The 12,323-nt window shown below is 46.7% G+C and overlaps 1 protein-coding gene across 1 annotated transcript in view; it reads left to right on the plus strand.

The window, feature by feature from the left end:
• Nucleotides 1–12,323, plus strand: part of LOC140394178 (protein kinase C beta type) — a 532,929-nt gene that overhangs the window by 505,885 nt on the left and 14,721 nt on the right. The window lies entirely within an intron of this gene.

A 12,323-nucleotide genomic window follows, 5' to 3' on the forward strand; every position in this document is an offset into this window, starting at 1 on the left:
TGCTTGGAATACCTCTTTTTAAAAAAAATATATTTATTAAAGTTTTTTAACAACACAATTTTTTCCCCTTACAAACAATAACCCCCCCCCCCCCCCCCCGTAACAAAATAACCCGAAATCGCACTGAGCAAGATATATACATGGCAAAATGGTATATTTACATAGCTTTATGCACTGGCTCTCTCCCGCACATGCCAGTTTCCCCCACCCTTCATGTTATCTCCTGCTCATCCATCCACCCAAGCACATCCCCCATTCCCTCTCCCCCCCCCCCCCCCCCCCTTCCCAAGACGTCCCCCCCACAGGGTTGCTGCTGCTGCTGACCGACCTTCCTCTAACGCTCCGCGAGATATTCTAGGAACGGTTGCCTCTGCCTGTAGAACCCCTGCGCAGGCCCTCTCAAGGCGAACTTAATCCTCTCCAGCTTTATGAACACAGCCATGTTGTTTATCCAGGCCTCCACGCTAGGGGGCTTCGCCTCCTTCCACATTAGCAAGATCCTTCGCCGGGCTACTAGGGACGCAAAGGCCAGAATGCCGGCCTCTTTCGCCTCCTGCACTCCCGGTTCGTCCACTACTCCAAATATTGCTAGCCCCCAGCTTGGCTTGACCCAGTCTTTCACCACCTGAGATATTGCTCCCGCCACTCCTCTCCAGAACCCCTCCAGTGCCGGACATGACCAAAACATAGGACATGGTTCGCCGGGCTCCCTGAGCACCTTCCACATCTGTCCTCTACCCCAAAGAACCTGCTCAACCTCGCCCCTGTCAAGTGAGCTCTGTGAACCACCTTAAATTGTATCAGGCTGAGCCTGGCACACGAGGAGGAGGAATTAACCCTGCCTAGGGCATCAGCCCACAGACCTTCCTCGATCTCCTCCCCCAGCTCCTCCTCCCATTTACCCTTCAGCTCTTCTACCAGCGCTTCCCCCTCTTCTTTCATCTCCTGGTGTATTGCCGACACCTTGCCCTCCCCGACCCATACACCCGAGATCACCCTGTCTTGAATTTCTTGTGCCGGGAGCAACGGGAATTCCCTGACCTGTCGCCTCACGAAAGCCCTCACCTGCATATATCTAAAGGCATTTCCTGGGGGTAACTCAAACTTCTCCTCCAGTGCCCCTAGGCTCGCAAATGTCCCGTCAATGAACAGGTCCCCCATTCTTCTAATCCCCGCCCGATGCCAGCTCTGGAAGCCCCCGTCCATCTTCCCCGGGACAAACTGGTGGTTACCCCTGAACGGGGACCACACCGAGGCTCCCACTGCACCCCTGTGCCGATTCCACTGGCCCCAGATCCTTAACGTTGCCGCCACCACCGGGCTCGTGGTATACTTTGACGGCGAGAACGGCAGCGGTGCCGTCACCAATGCCCCCAGGCTCGTTCCTTTACAGGACGCCATCTCCATCCTCTTCCATGCCGCCCCCTCTCCCTCCATAACCCACTTGCGGATCATTGCCACATTTGCTGCCCAGTAGTAGCTCCCTAGGTTTGGCAGCGCCAACCCTCCTCGGTCCCTACTGCGTTCCAGGAACCCTCTCCTTACCCTCGGGGTCTTATTCGCCCACACAAACCCCATAATACTCCTACCTATTCTCTTAAAAAAGCCCTTGGTGATCACGATGGGGAGGCACTGAAACACGAACAGAAACCTCGGAAGGACCACCATTTTGACCGACTGCACTCTACCCGCCAGCGAGAGCGGTAACATGTCCCATCTTTTGAAATCCTCCTCCATTTGCTCCACCAACCTCGTCAGATTCAGTTGATGTAGGGCCCCCCAACTCCTGACTATCTGGATCCCCAGATACCGAAAAACCCCCGCCGCCCTCCTCAGCGGTAGGTCCCCTATCCCTCTTTCTTGGTCCCCTGCCTGTAATACAAAGAGCTCACTCTTCCCTACATTGAGCTTATAGCCCGAAAACTCCCCAAACTCCCTTAGAGTCTGCATGACCTCCACCATCCCCTCCATTGGGTCCGCCACGTACAGCAACAGGTCATCCGCATATAGCGACACCCGATGCTCTTCTCCCCCTCGGACCACCCCCCTCCATTTATTAGACTCCCTCAGTGACATGGCCAAGGGTTCGATCGCCAATGCAAACGACAGGGGGGACAGGGGGCACCCCTGCCTCGTTCCTCGGTACAGCCGAAAGTACTCCGACCTCCGCCGGTTCGTCACTACACTCGCCACCGTGGCTCTGTAAAGGAGCTTAACCCAGCTGATAAACCCTCCCCCGAACCCAAACCTACGCAGCACCTCCCAGAGGTACTCCCACTCTACTTGGTCAAAAGCCTTTTCCGCGTCCATAGCCGCCACTATCTCCGCCTCTCCCTCCTCCGATGGCATCATTATCACGTTTAAGAGCCGCCGCACATTAGTGTTCAATTGCCTGCCCTTTACGAATCCCGTCTGGTCCTCATGGATCACCCCCGGGACACAGTCCTCAATCCTCGTGGCCAGCACTTTTGCCAATAACTTAGCGTCCACATTGAGGAGCGAAATCGGCCTGTACGATCCACATTGCAGTGGGTCCTTGTCCCGCTTTAGAATCAAGGAAATTGTCGCTTCCGACATTGTCAAGAGAGGTCCCCTCCTCTCTTGCCTCGTTAAAGGTCCTCTCTAGTAGCGGGGCCAATAGGTCTACGTACTTTCTGTAGAACTCCACCGGGAACCCGTCCGGCCCCGGGGCCTTCCCCGCTTGCATACTCCCCAAACCCTTGCTCAGCTCCTCCAACCCAATTGGTGCCCCCAAACCAGCCACCTCTTGCTCCTCCACCCTCGGGAACCTCAGTTGGTCTAGGAATCGTCTCATCCCCCCTTCCCCCACTGGGGGCTGGGATCTGTACAGCTCTTCATCGAAGGCCTTGAATACCTTGTTTATTTTCGTTACACTCCGAACTGTGGCTCCCCTTCCATGTTTGATTCCCCCTATTTCCCTCGCTGCCGTCCTCTTACGGAGCTGGTGTGCCAGCATCCGACTAGCCTTTTCCCCGTACTCGTAGGTCGCCCCCTGCGCCTTCCTCCACTGTGCCTCCGCCTTCCCCGTGGTTAACAGGTCAAACTCCGTCTGGAGCCGTCGTCTTTCCCCAAGTAATCTTTCCTCTGGGGCCTCTGCGTATCTCCTGTCCACTCTCAAAATCTCCCCCACTAACCTCTCCCTTTCCATGCCCTCTGTCCTCTCCCTATGAGCCCTGATGGAGATTAGCTCTCCCCTGATCACCACCTTCAACACCTCCCATACCACCCCCACTCGCACCGCTCCGTTGTCGTTGGCCTCCAAGTACCTTTCGATACGCCCCCTCACCGTCCCACACACCACCTCATCTGCCAGCAGTCCCACATCCAGCCGCCACAGCGGGCGTTGGTCCCTCTCCTCTCCCAGCCCCATTTCCACCCAGTGCGGGGCGTGGTCCGAAACGGCTATGGCCGAATACTCCGTCCCCTCCACCCTCAGGATGAGCGCCCTGCCCAGAACAAAAAAATCTATCTGGGAGTAGGCTTTGTGCACGTGGGAGAAGAAAGAAAATTCCCTGGCCTGCGGTCTTGCAAACCTCCATGGGTCTACTCTCCCCATCTGATCCATAAACCCCCTAAGCACCTTGGCCGCCGCTGGCCTCTTTCCCGTCCTTGATCTGGAGCGGTCCAGTGCTGGGTCCAGCACTGTATTGAAGTCCCCTCCCATTATCAGGCCTCCTACCTCCAGGTCCGGAATGCGCCCCAACATGCGCTTCATAAATCCAGCATCATCCCAGTTCGGGGCGTATACATTTGCCAACACCACCCACGTCCCTTGCAACCTACCGCTCACCATCGCATATCTCCCTCCATTATCCACTACGATAGTCTTAGCCTCAAATGACACATGCTTTCCCACCAAAATTGCCACCCCTCTATTCTTCGCGTCCAGTCCCGAGTGGAATACCTGTCCTACCCATCCCCTTCTTAACCTGACCTGGTCCGCCACCTTCAGGTGTGTCTCTTGGAGCATGGCCACGTCCGCCTTCAGTCCCTTCAAGCGCCCGAACACTCGAGCCCTCTTCACCGGCCCTCACGTTCCACGTTATCAACCGGATTGGAGGGGCTCTCACCCCCCCCCCCCCCCCCACCCCCGACTAGCCATCTCCTTTTCTGGGCCAGTCCCGTGTCCGCGTCTCCCTCACCCTCCAGTCCCCCAGCCGGGGGACCTCCGTCCCGACCACATCTTCTGTGTCCCATTCCCTTTCGGCGAATGCAGCAGCAACCCTTTTTCCCCCCCCCCTTTCCCTCCCCTCTCCCCCGCTAGACCCCTGTCTAGCTTTTTTGCTCCCCCCATATCACTCCCGTAAGTCAGCTGACACCTGCTGACCCCGGCTTCCCCCGCTGAGCCTTTGACCCCCCCGTGTGGTAGTCTCCCAATCAATATACGTTCCTTTGTTCCCCTTCCCGCCTTTCTTCCCGCGCACGGGGAAAACCCCGCGCTTTCCAAAGCCCGCCCCGCCCCCTCTGGCGCTGCTCCTGTCGTGGCCTTGTCTCTCTCCCCCAGCCCATGTAACATTTCCTGCGCGTGATTGACCTCCTATATACAACAACCATCACACATCAACCCTCAAACACCCCCCACCCTCACAAACCCTCAGTTGGAGTCCAACTTTTTAGTTTGTATAAAGGTCCACGCCTCTTCAGGCGTTTCGCAGTAGTAGTATTGGCCCTTGTATGTGACCCACAGTCGCGCTGGCTGCAGCATTCCAAATTTCACTCCGATGCAGCACCGCTTTGGCCCGGTTGAAACCCGCTCTCCGCTTTGCAACCTCCGTGCTCCAGTCCGGGTATATTCGGGTCTCTGCATTGCCCCACATCCTGCTTCGCTCCTTCTTGGCCCATTTCAGGACCCAGGATCCGCAGATTATTTCTCCTCGACCTGTTCTCCAGGTCTTCGAGTCTTCCCGCCCACTTCTTGTGTCGCGCCTCGTGCCGCTCCACTCTCACCACCAAGCCCAAGAGTTCATCCTCATTCTCACTCACTCTTTTCTGTACCTCCTGGATCTTCACCTCGTGGGCCTTCTGGGTTATCCCTAGTCTTTCAATTGCCGCCAGCATAGGCGCCAGCATCTCCTTGCGCAGCTCCTCGAAGCAGCGCTTGATGAATTCCTGCAGCTCCGGCCCGCACTCCGCTTTGTCCCCGGCCACCGCCATTTTGTTTTTTTCCCTCGCTTCTCCTGCTGCTCCAATGCCGCTTTGTTGGCCGTTGCACTTCTGGTCCGGTCCATAAAAGTTGGAGGGGGACTTCTCTCTTCACTTCCCCACGTGTTGTCGTCAAAAAAGTTCCGTTGGGGCTCCTCCAATGAGCCCGAAAGTCCGTAGTAGCGTGAGCTGCCAAATCGTGCGGCTTAGCTCCGCATAGCCGCAACCAGAAGTCTGCTTGGAATACCTCTGACAATCGAGAATACACAACACAAATTACACCCTTTACCCGGTGTGCACCGTTTCATTGGTTTCTGGTTTCTAGTACACGTTTTTTTTAATTTAAAGTGCCCACTTTTTTCCCAATAAAGGGGCAATTTAGCGTGGCCAATCAACATACCCTGCATATCTTTGGGTTGGCCCTACACGGGGAGAATGTGCAAACTCCACATGGACAAAGACCCCGGGCCGGAATCGAACCCGGGTCCTCGGCTAATCACTGAGCCACCGTGCCGCCCCTAGTTTCCAGTAGACGCCAACATCCTAGTAAAGGAGTCGCTAAAGAAACAGCCTCATGGTGATGTGCCGCTATTTAAAAAATATTTTTGCTCCTGTCCGTCCGCGCAGTCTGAAATGATTGGGGTTACATCATGTTGTCAGTGAAGATTAATAACCAGGTGAGTAAGCAGTAGAGTGGTGGTTGAGAAAGTAGACAATGCTGCAGAAAATGTAGAGAATGAGATAGAGAGGGGAACACATGAAGGGATAGAGATGGAAGGGAAGAGTGGTAAAGAGACGGATAAAGAAGCGTAGAATTTAACAGTGTGATAGGTAAGGGTAGAGCTTTGTTTAAAGAGGTAGAGATGGGTAAAGAACATAAAAAAGTTAGAAACTTATCAAGAACATGTTTCCTTTTGTGAGTTTCTCTACTTCAATCAAGTCTTGCACACTCAGGCATACTGTGATTGTAAAGGTTCACCCAGGAATGGAATGCCGAGCTAAAAGAACATTCTAAAAGTCTATTTCCTCTTAAACTCATGCATGTTAGCTCGGCGTGGGATTATCAAGTAGTTCCCTATTCACAGTGAGAATAAGATTTAGATTTATATAGTGAAAAGTATTGTTCTGCATACAGTCCAGGCAGATCGTTCCAGACATGAAAAATATAGCCTTCTGAAGGAAGGCTAGATTCCAGAGTTGGAACAGAGCACTGAATATTTCAATGGACCTTTATCCTCGTAACAAGGACACAGTGGGACATTGAAGAGACAGTGATGCCAGAGTCCAGGCGCAGAGGATGCACAGCTACTCCAGATGGTGGATCTACTCAATGGACATAACTAACTGGACCTCACAAAAGAACAATGTCAAATGCAGTATAGGCTCCAATGCCTAATGCAGTTTCGACTGAGTGGAGATGCTTTAACTAATGAGGTCCTTTCTGGACCATGAGAATTTGCAGGCAGTCATCTGTACACATGCGTTATTAAAATTGATTAAATTTAATACATATAATGCAAAGTATTACATTGCATTGCAGAATTTACCGCGCTGGAAGAATCCATTCAGTGATCCCACCTGTACCAGTACGAGTTCATCAACTGGGGCCATTTACTCTAATTTCATTTCCCTGTCCTTTCCATTATCCTCCTGTATCCTTCCTTTTCAAATACATATCAAATTCCCTTTCAATGGTCACTTATGGTAAATCAATCTGTGCTCTAATAGCATTCTCTGTGAAAAGGTTTATTCAAACTTCCGTCTTCATTCTTCTAATGATAACCATTATCTGTGCCTTTGTTATGAACTCAACGCAATCTGTCACTATTTACCCTTTCAAAACCCTTTCATAATGTTCTAGTGAATATATGACGCACTCCTTTATTAACATGAAAACTCTCATAGACATAGCAATGAAGACTACACCCTAAATTGTGTAACACCATCCCTCACTGATATCACTCAAATATAAAATACACTGACACAAACATAACTTACGTCTGATTGATGTAAACATCCTTAATAACTTACCACACCCTCAATTACCTCACCCAGACTTTAACAAATATAACACAAATGTAACAATATGTCCTCACCCTGATTTAACACCGTATATATGGTATCAATTACATCTTGTTACTCAGTTTGTATTATTAATACGTACATTATCATTTTTTCTTGTACTCATGTACAGTATTAATTTATGTTATACTGAATTTTGCTCAATATGTATGTTATCAATCATTTTTTTTACCGCTTTATACAATATTATTTTCTGATGCCCATTTGCAGTGTTGCTGTCTGTGGTACTTCAAAAATAATTTCCTGTTGCTCATGTACAATATTATTTTCTGTTACTCATTTTGTATTGTTATTCAGTACATACAGTTTCCTGTATGCAGTATTAATCCTTTCCTGTTCAGTTTGCATCATTACTGTGAGCATGTTATCACAATTTTCCCTATTATTTTGTGTATGCAGTATTAATAGTTTCTCATTACACCATATGTACATTATTAAGCATTTCCTGTACTTTGCATTGTCACTTTGTGTATATTATGGGCCATTTTCTGTTTCTCAAGTGTATGCAGTATTAGTTATTTCTTATTATTTAGTTTGTGTTATTAATTAGTGCAAATGGCACCAATGGTATAATATTACCTGATCTGCACTATTTGACAGTCTCCCCCTCAGGATATACTGTTAACTAATGTCTACAGTATAAATAATTTTTCATGACACAACATGCATTATTCTGTGTTTATATCCTTATATGCCCAGCATGCACTCCAGGAATCCCACTTGCTATCCAGAATACACAGAACAAATTACATTCCTTACTCAGTAAGGGACATCACCATACCTAAGTTCACTAAAAGAATGCCCCTCTTAACAATCTTGAATTTTAAATGCTTTCTTTTATCTCTCATATTTATCAATGTCTCATCTAAGAGTGTGAGAAGAGGTGGAAGTGCACCATGTAATAACTAACTGTCTCCTCTTAGGAAGCAATGCATCAATGCCCCTTTTAATCTAGTACACCGTGAATGAATATCCCTTCTTTTCATGGATACTGCAGAGGAACACTTGCTCCAGTCTGTATTTTGGAAGTGGAATTTCTGGTCTGTACATGTTCAGGTCTTGATCTGTGTATGTTGAAGCCTCTAGTCTATATTTCTTGCAGTCTCTGATCTGGTCTAACCTGTATTTCTTTAGAATTGTGGTCCGTATTTGTTGAGAGAGATTTTGTTTGTGTGATGTCACTGATATGTATATGTTGAGACCTGTGGTCTGTACATTGGGGGATTTCTGGTTTGTATATGTTGAGGTCACTGGTGTATATATATGTTGATGATCCTGCACTATATATGTTGAAGTGTCTGCTCTATATATCTCTCTGGTCTCTTTATGTTGATATCCTTGGTCTGTATATGTTGGGTCTTGCAATCTATATATGTAGAGCTCTTGGCCCGTTTTGGGTCTATATGTTGAGATCATTGGTCTATATATCTAGGGGTCTGTGGCTGTACATGTTGTGAGTCCTGGTCTGTATTTCTAGGGCTCTGTGATGTTGATGCCTCTGGTCTATATATGTTGAAATCTTAGGCCTGTAATTTGTGCAGTGTCTGGTGTGTATGTCTTGGGGTCTCTGGTCCGTTTATCTTGGTGTCAGGCCTGTCTTGGGGTCACTGGTGTGTGTACATGTTGAGATCTCTGGTCTGTATATCTTGAGATCTTTGATCTGTATATATGGATGTATCTTGAAGTCTGGTGGTTTTTTTTAGGTTGTCTTGTTTGCATACCCTGAAGCTTTTAATCTATCTTGATTCCACTGATCTATATAGGTCATGGTCACCTTGGGGGTGTGGTCTGTATATATTGAATTCTCTGGTGTATATAAATTGGGGGGGGGGGGCTGCTATCTGTATATGTTGATGTTTCTGGTCTGTATTTTTGGGTCTCTGGTCTGGATATCTTGGATCTCTGGTGTTCATACCTTTGGGATCTCTGTGTTATATCTGTTGAGATCTTGGGTATATATCTCTTTCTGTCTGGTTTAGGTGACTCTAGAGTGTATTTCTCGATATCTCTGGTCTGTGTATGTTGAGATCTCTGGTCTTTATATCCTGGGTTCTTTGTTCTGTATATCTTGAAGTTGGTGGTCTGAAAATATTGAGTTCTCTGGTCCACTTAGGGGTCCCTGGTCTGTAAATCTTGGGTCTTGTATGTATATTAGGCTATGTTGTATATGTTGAACTTCCATGGTCTGTGTCTCTTGGGATCTTTGATCTTTACATGTTGAGATCTCAGGTATGTATATCTTACTGTCTCTCATCTGTATTTCTTGGGGTGTCTGGACTGTGTATATTGGATTCTTTGGTCTGTATATCTTGGGTTGTCTAGTCTGTGTATGTTCAGATCTCTGATATATATGTGTTGAGATTTCTGGTGTGTATATCTTGAGAAGTTTCATCAGTATACCGTGGGTTTTTGTAGCCTGTGCATGTTCTGTTCTCTGGTCTACATATTTTTGGTGTCTCTGGTCTGTATACATTGATTTTTCTATATATTTTTGGTCTCTGGTCAGTATATGTTGAGGTGTCAGATCTGTATATGTTGAGGTTTGTAGTCTATATGTTGAGAAGTGTATGCTATATTTTAATGGATCCCTCAACTGGCTTTGTTACGGTCTGAAATCTGTACTTGTTGGAGTATCTGTTCTGTAATTCTTGGTATATCTCGTCTGAATTTCTGAAGTCTTTAGTTTGTACATTTTGCTGTTTCTGGAGTGTATAACTTTGGGTTTGTATATCTTGGGAATTTTAGTCTATATATGGTTGAGATTTTTGTATTTCTAAGGATCCGTTGATTTGTCTGTATATCTTGAGGTCTGGTGGCATACCTTGGACTGCCTGATCTGGATATTTTGAGGCTTTTATTTAATCTATCTTGGGTGTATAATCTATATATGTTGTGTCTCTGATCGATATTCTCCTGGAGTCTCTGATCTGTATATGTTGATATTTCTGATCTGTAAATCTTGAGGTCTGTTCTGTATATCTTGGATTTATGATCTGTATATGTTGACATCTCTGGTGTCTGTACATCTTGGGGTTTAATATCTTGGGATCTCTGGTCCTTATATCCAGTGTCTCTGATGTATATATTTTGGGGTCTTTGATGTGTATATGTTGAGATCAGGAAAGTATCTCTTGTTGTATATCTAGGTGTCTCTGGTCTGGGGATGTCTAGTCTGTATGTGTTCGGATCTCTGGTCTGTGTATGTTGAGATCTCTGGTCTGGGGATGTCTAGTCTGTATGTGTTCGGATCTCTGGTCTGTGTATGTTGAGATCTCTCGTCTGATCTCATATGTATATCTTGGTGTCTCTGGCCTTTATATCTGGGCGCCTTGGTTCCACAATTCTATATCCCGGGGTCTCTGGTCTGTAAATGTTGGGGCTTGTCATCTGTAATTATTGAGAAATTTGGTCTGCATGTTATGGAATTTCTGATCTGTGATGTTTTTGCTCTGTATATCTTTGGGTCTATATATCTTGGGGCTTGTATTCTATATATTTGTTGAGGTGTCTAATCTAAATATGTTGAGGTGTATAGTCAGTCTATGTTGATGTGTGGTCTATATTTCTCTGGCTCCCTCACCTTTATATGTTGGGTTTCAAATCAGTGTTTTTGGGGGTCTCTGCTCTGTATATCTTGGTGTCTCTGGTCGATATATGTTAGATGTATATATTTTTTTAAATTTGGGGTACCCAATTATTTTTTTCCAATTAAGGGGCAATTTAGCGTGGCCATTCCACCTAACCTGCACATCTTTGGTTTGTGGGGGTGAGACCCACACAGACACTGGGAGAAGGTGTAAATTCCACACGGACAGTGGCCCAGGGCCGGGATCGAACCCAGGTCCGCGGTGCTGTGAGGCAGCAGTGCTAACCACTGCACCACCATGCCGCCCATGTTAGTTGTATATTAGGGGTATTCATTTGTCATTATTGGGTGGTTCCTGGTCTATTTTTTTGGATTCTCTGGCCTTTATCCATTGAGATATTTAGTTGGGTTTATCTGCTAGGTCATTTTTTGATTGCACTGATTTTTCTTTCTTGGAGGCTCTGATCTTTTCCTCACTGGCAATATTTCTAGTGTACGTTTATTGTAAGTTTTTTTAAAAATCTACATTATTGTGGCTTACTTGCATTGATTGGGGGCTCGTCTGTGTTTCTGTGTTTGCCCTGAGTCTGTGGCAGATCTTCATTCTTATGTCACTCCAGCTTGTGTATGTATGGGGTTTCTGTGGTCCCTTTATTATGGTCTGTTCAGTATGTTTTTATGAGACTATATCTGGTCGTTTTGTAATTGATGACTTGTCAGGGATGAAATGGCAGCCCTGAAAGAGCGTGGGATGATTCATCAGGGTTCTCGTAAAAGAAGGTGGATACGAATAATATTGTGCTGTCCAGTTCCGCCTCCTTTTCCAGCTGGCCATTTCACACTATGTCTAATATGTTTTTAATGGGTGTCTGATGTTATTTGTGAGGTGTGTCTACTCTATGCTTATCAGGGTTTTCTTGTACATCAGTATTAGGGATTCCTGTCTGTTTTTAATGGAGTCTTTGGTGATTATTTGTTAGAAGCGTCAGTTCTGTGTTCTTTGTGGTTCTCTCAAGTCATTTTTGAGGATTCCTATCTTTTGGGGGGAAGGGGCTCTCTAATCTGCTTATTGGAAGCATCATTGCTCTGTGTTTATTAGGGGGCTCTATTCTGTATCTGTGTATCAGGGCCCATTGGTTTGCAGGCAGCCCGTGCCTCCATAATCAAGGTCCTGTGCATGTTGTATGACCCTAATTCCACCAACTCTTCAAGCTGAGCCACAGAATGGGTCGCACCAAGGACTACATTTAGGGCAGGAAATACAACAGCACAGGTAAGTGAATAATTTAAAGTTTTTGGGGGGCAGGAATAGGACAAGCATTTGATCTTGCATCACCTGAAATTAAATTAGTCTCCCTTACGAAATCATTTGCATTGAAAATTTCTTTTCTGAGAATATACATTTCCTGATCCTGTCTGATAAACCAAATATTGGTCACGGTGAATTGATTCCAGATATAAGGTTGATTAGGTTAAAGATATAAAGGAAAAG

This window comes from Scyliorhinus torazame, chromosome 17, assembly GCF_047496885.1.
Source record: "Scyliorhinus torazame isolate Kashiwa2021f chromosome 17, sScyTor2.1, whole genome shotgun sequence".
NCBI classification, from domain to species: Eukaryota; Metazoa; Chordata; class Chondrichthyes; order Carcharhiniformes; family Scyliorhinidae; genus Scyliorhinus; species Scyliorhinus torazame.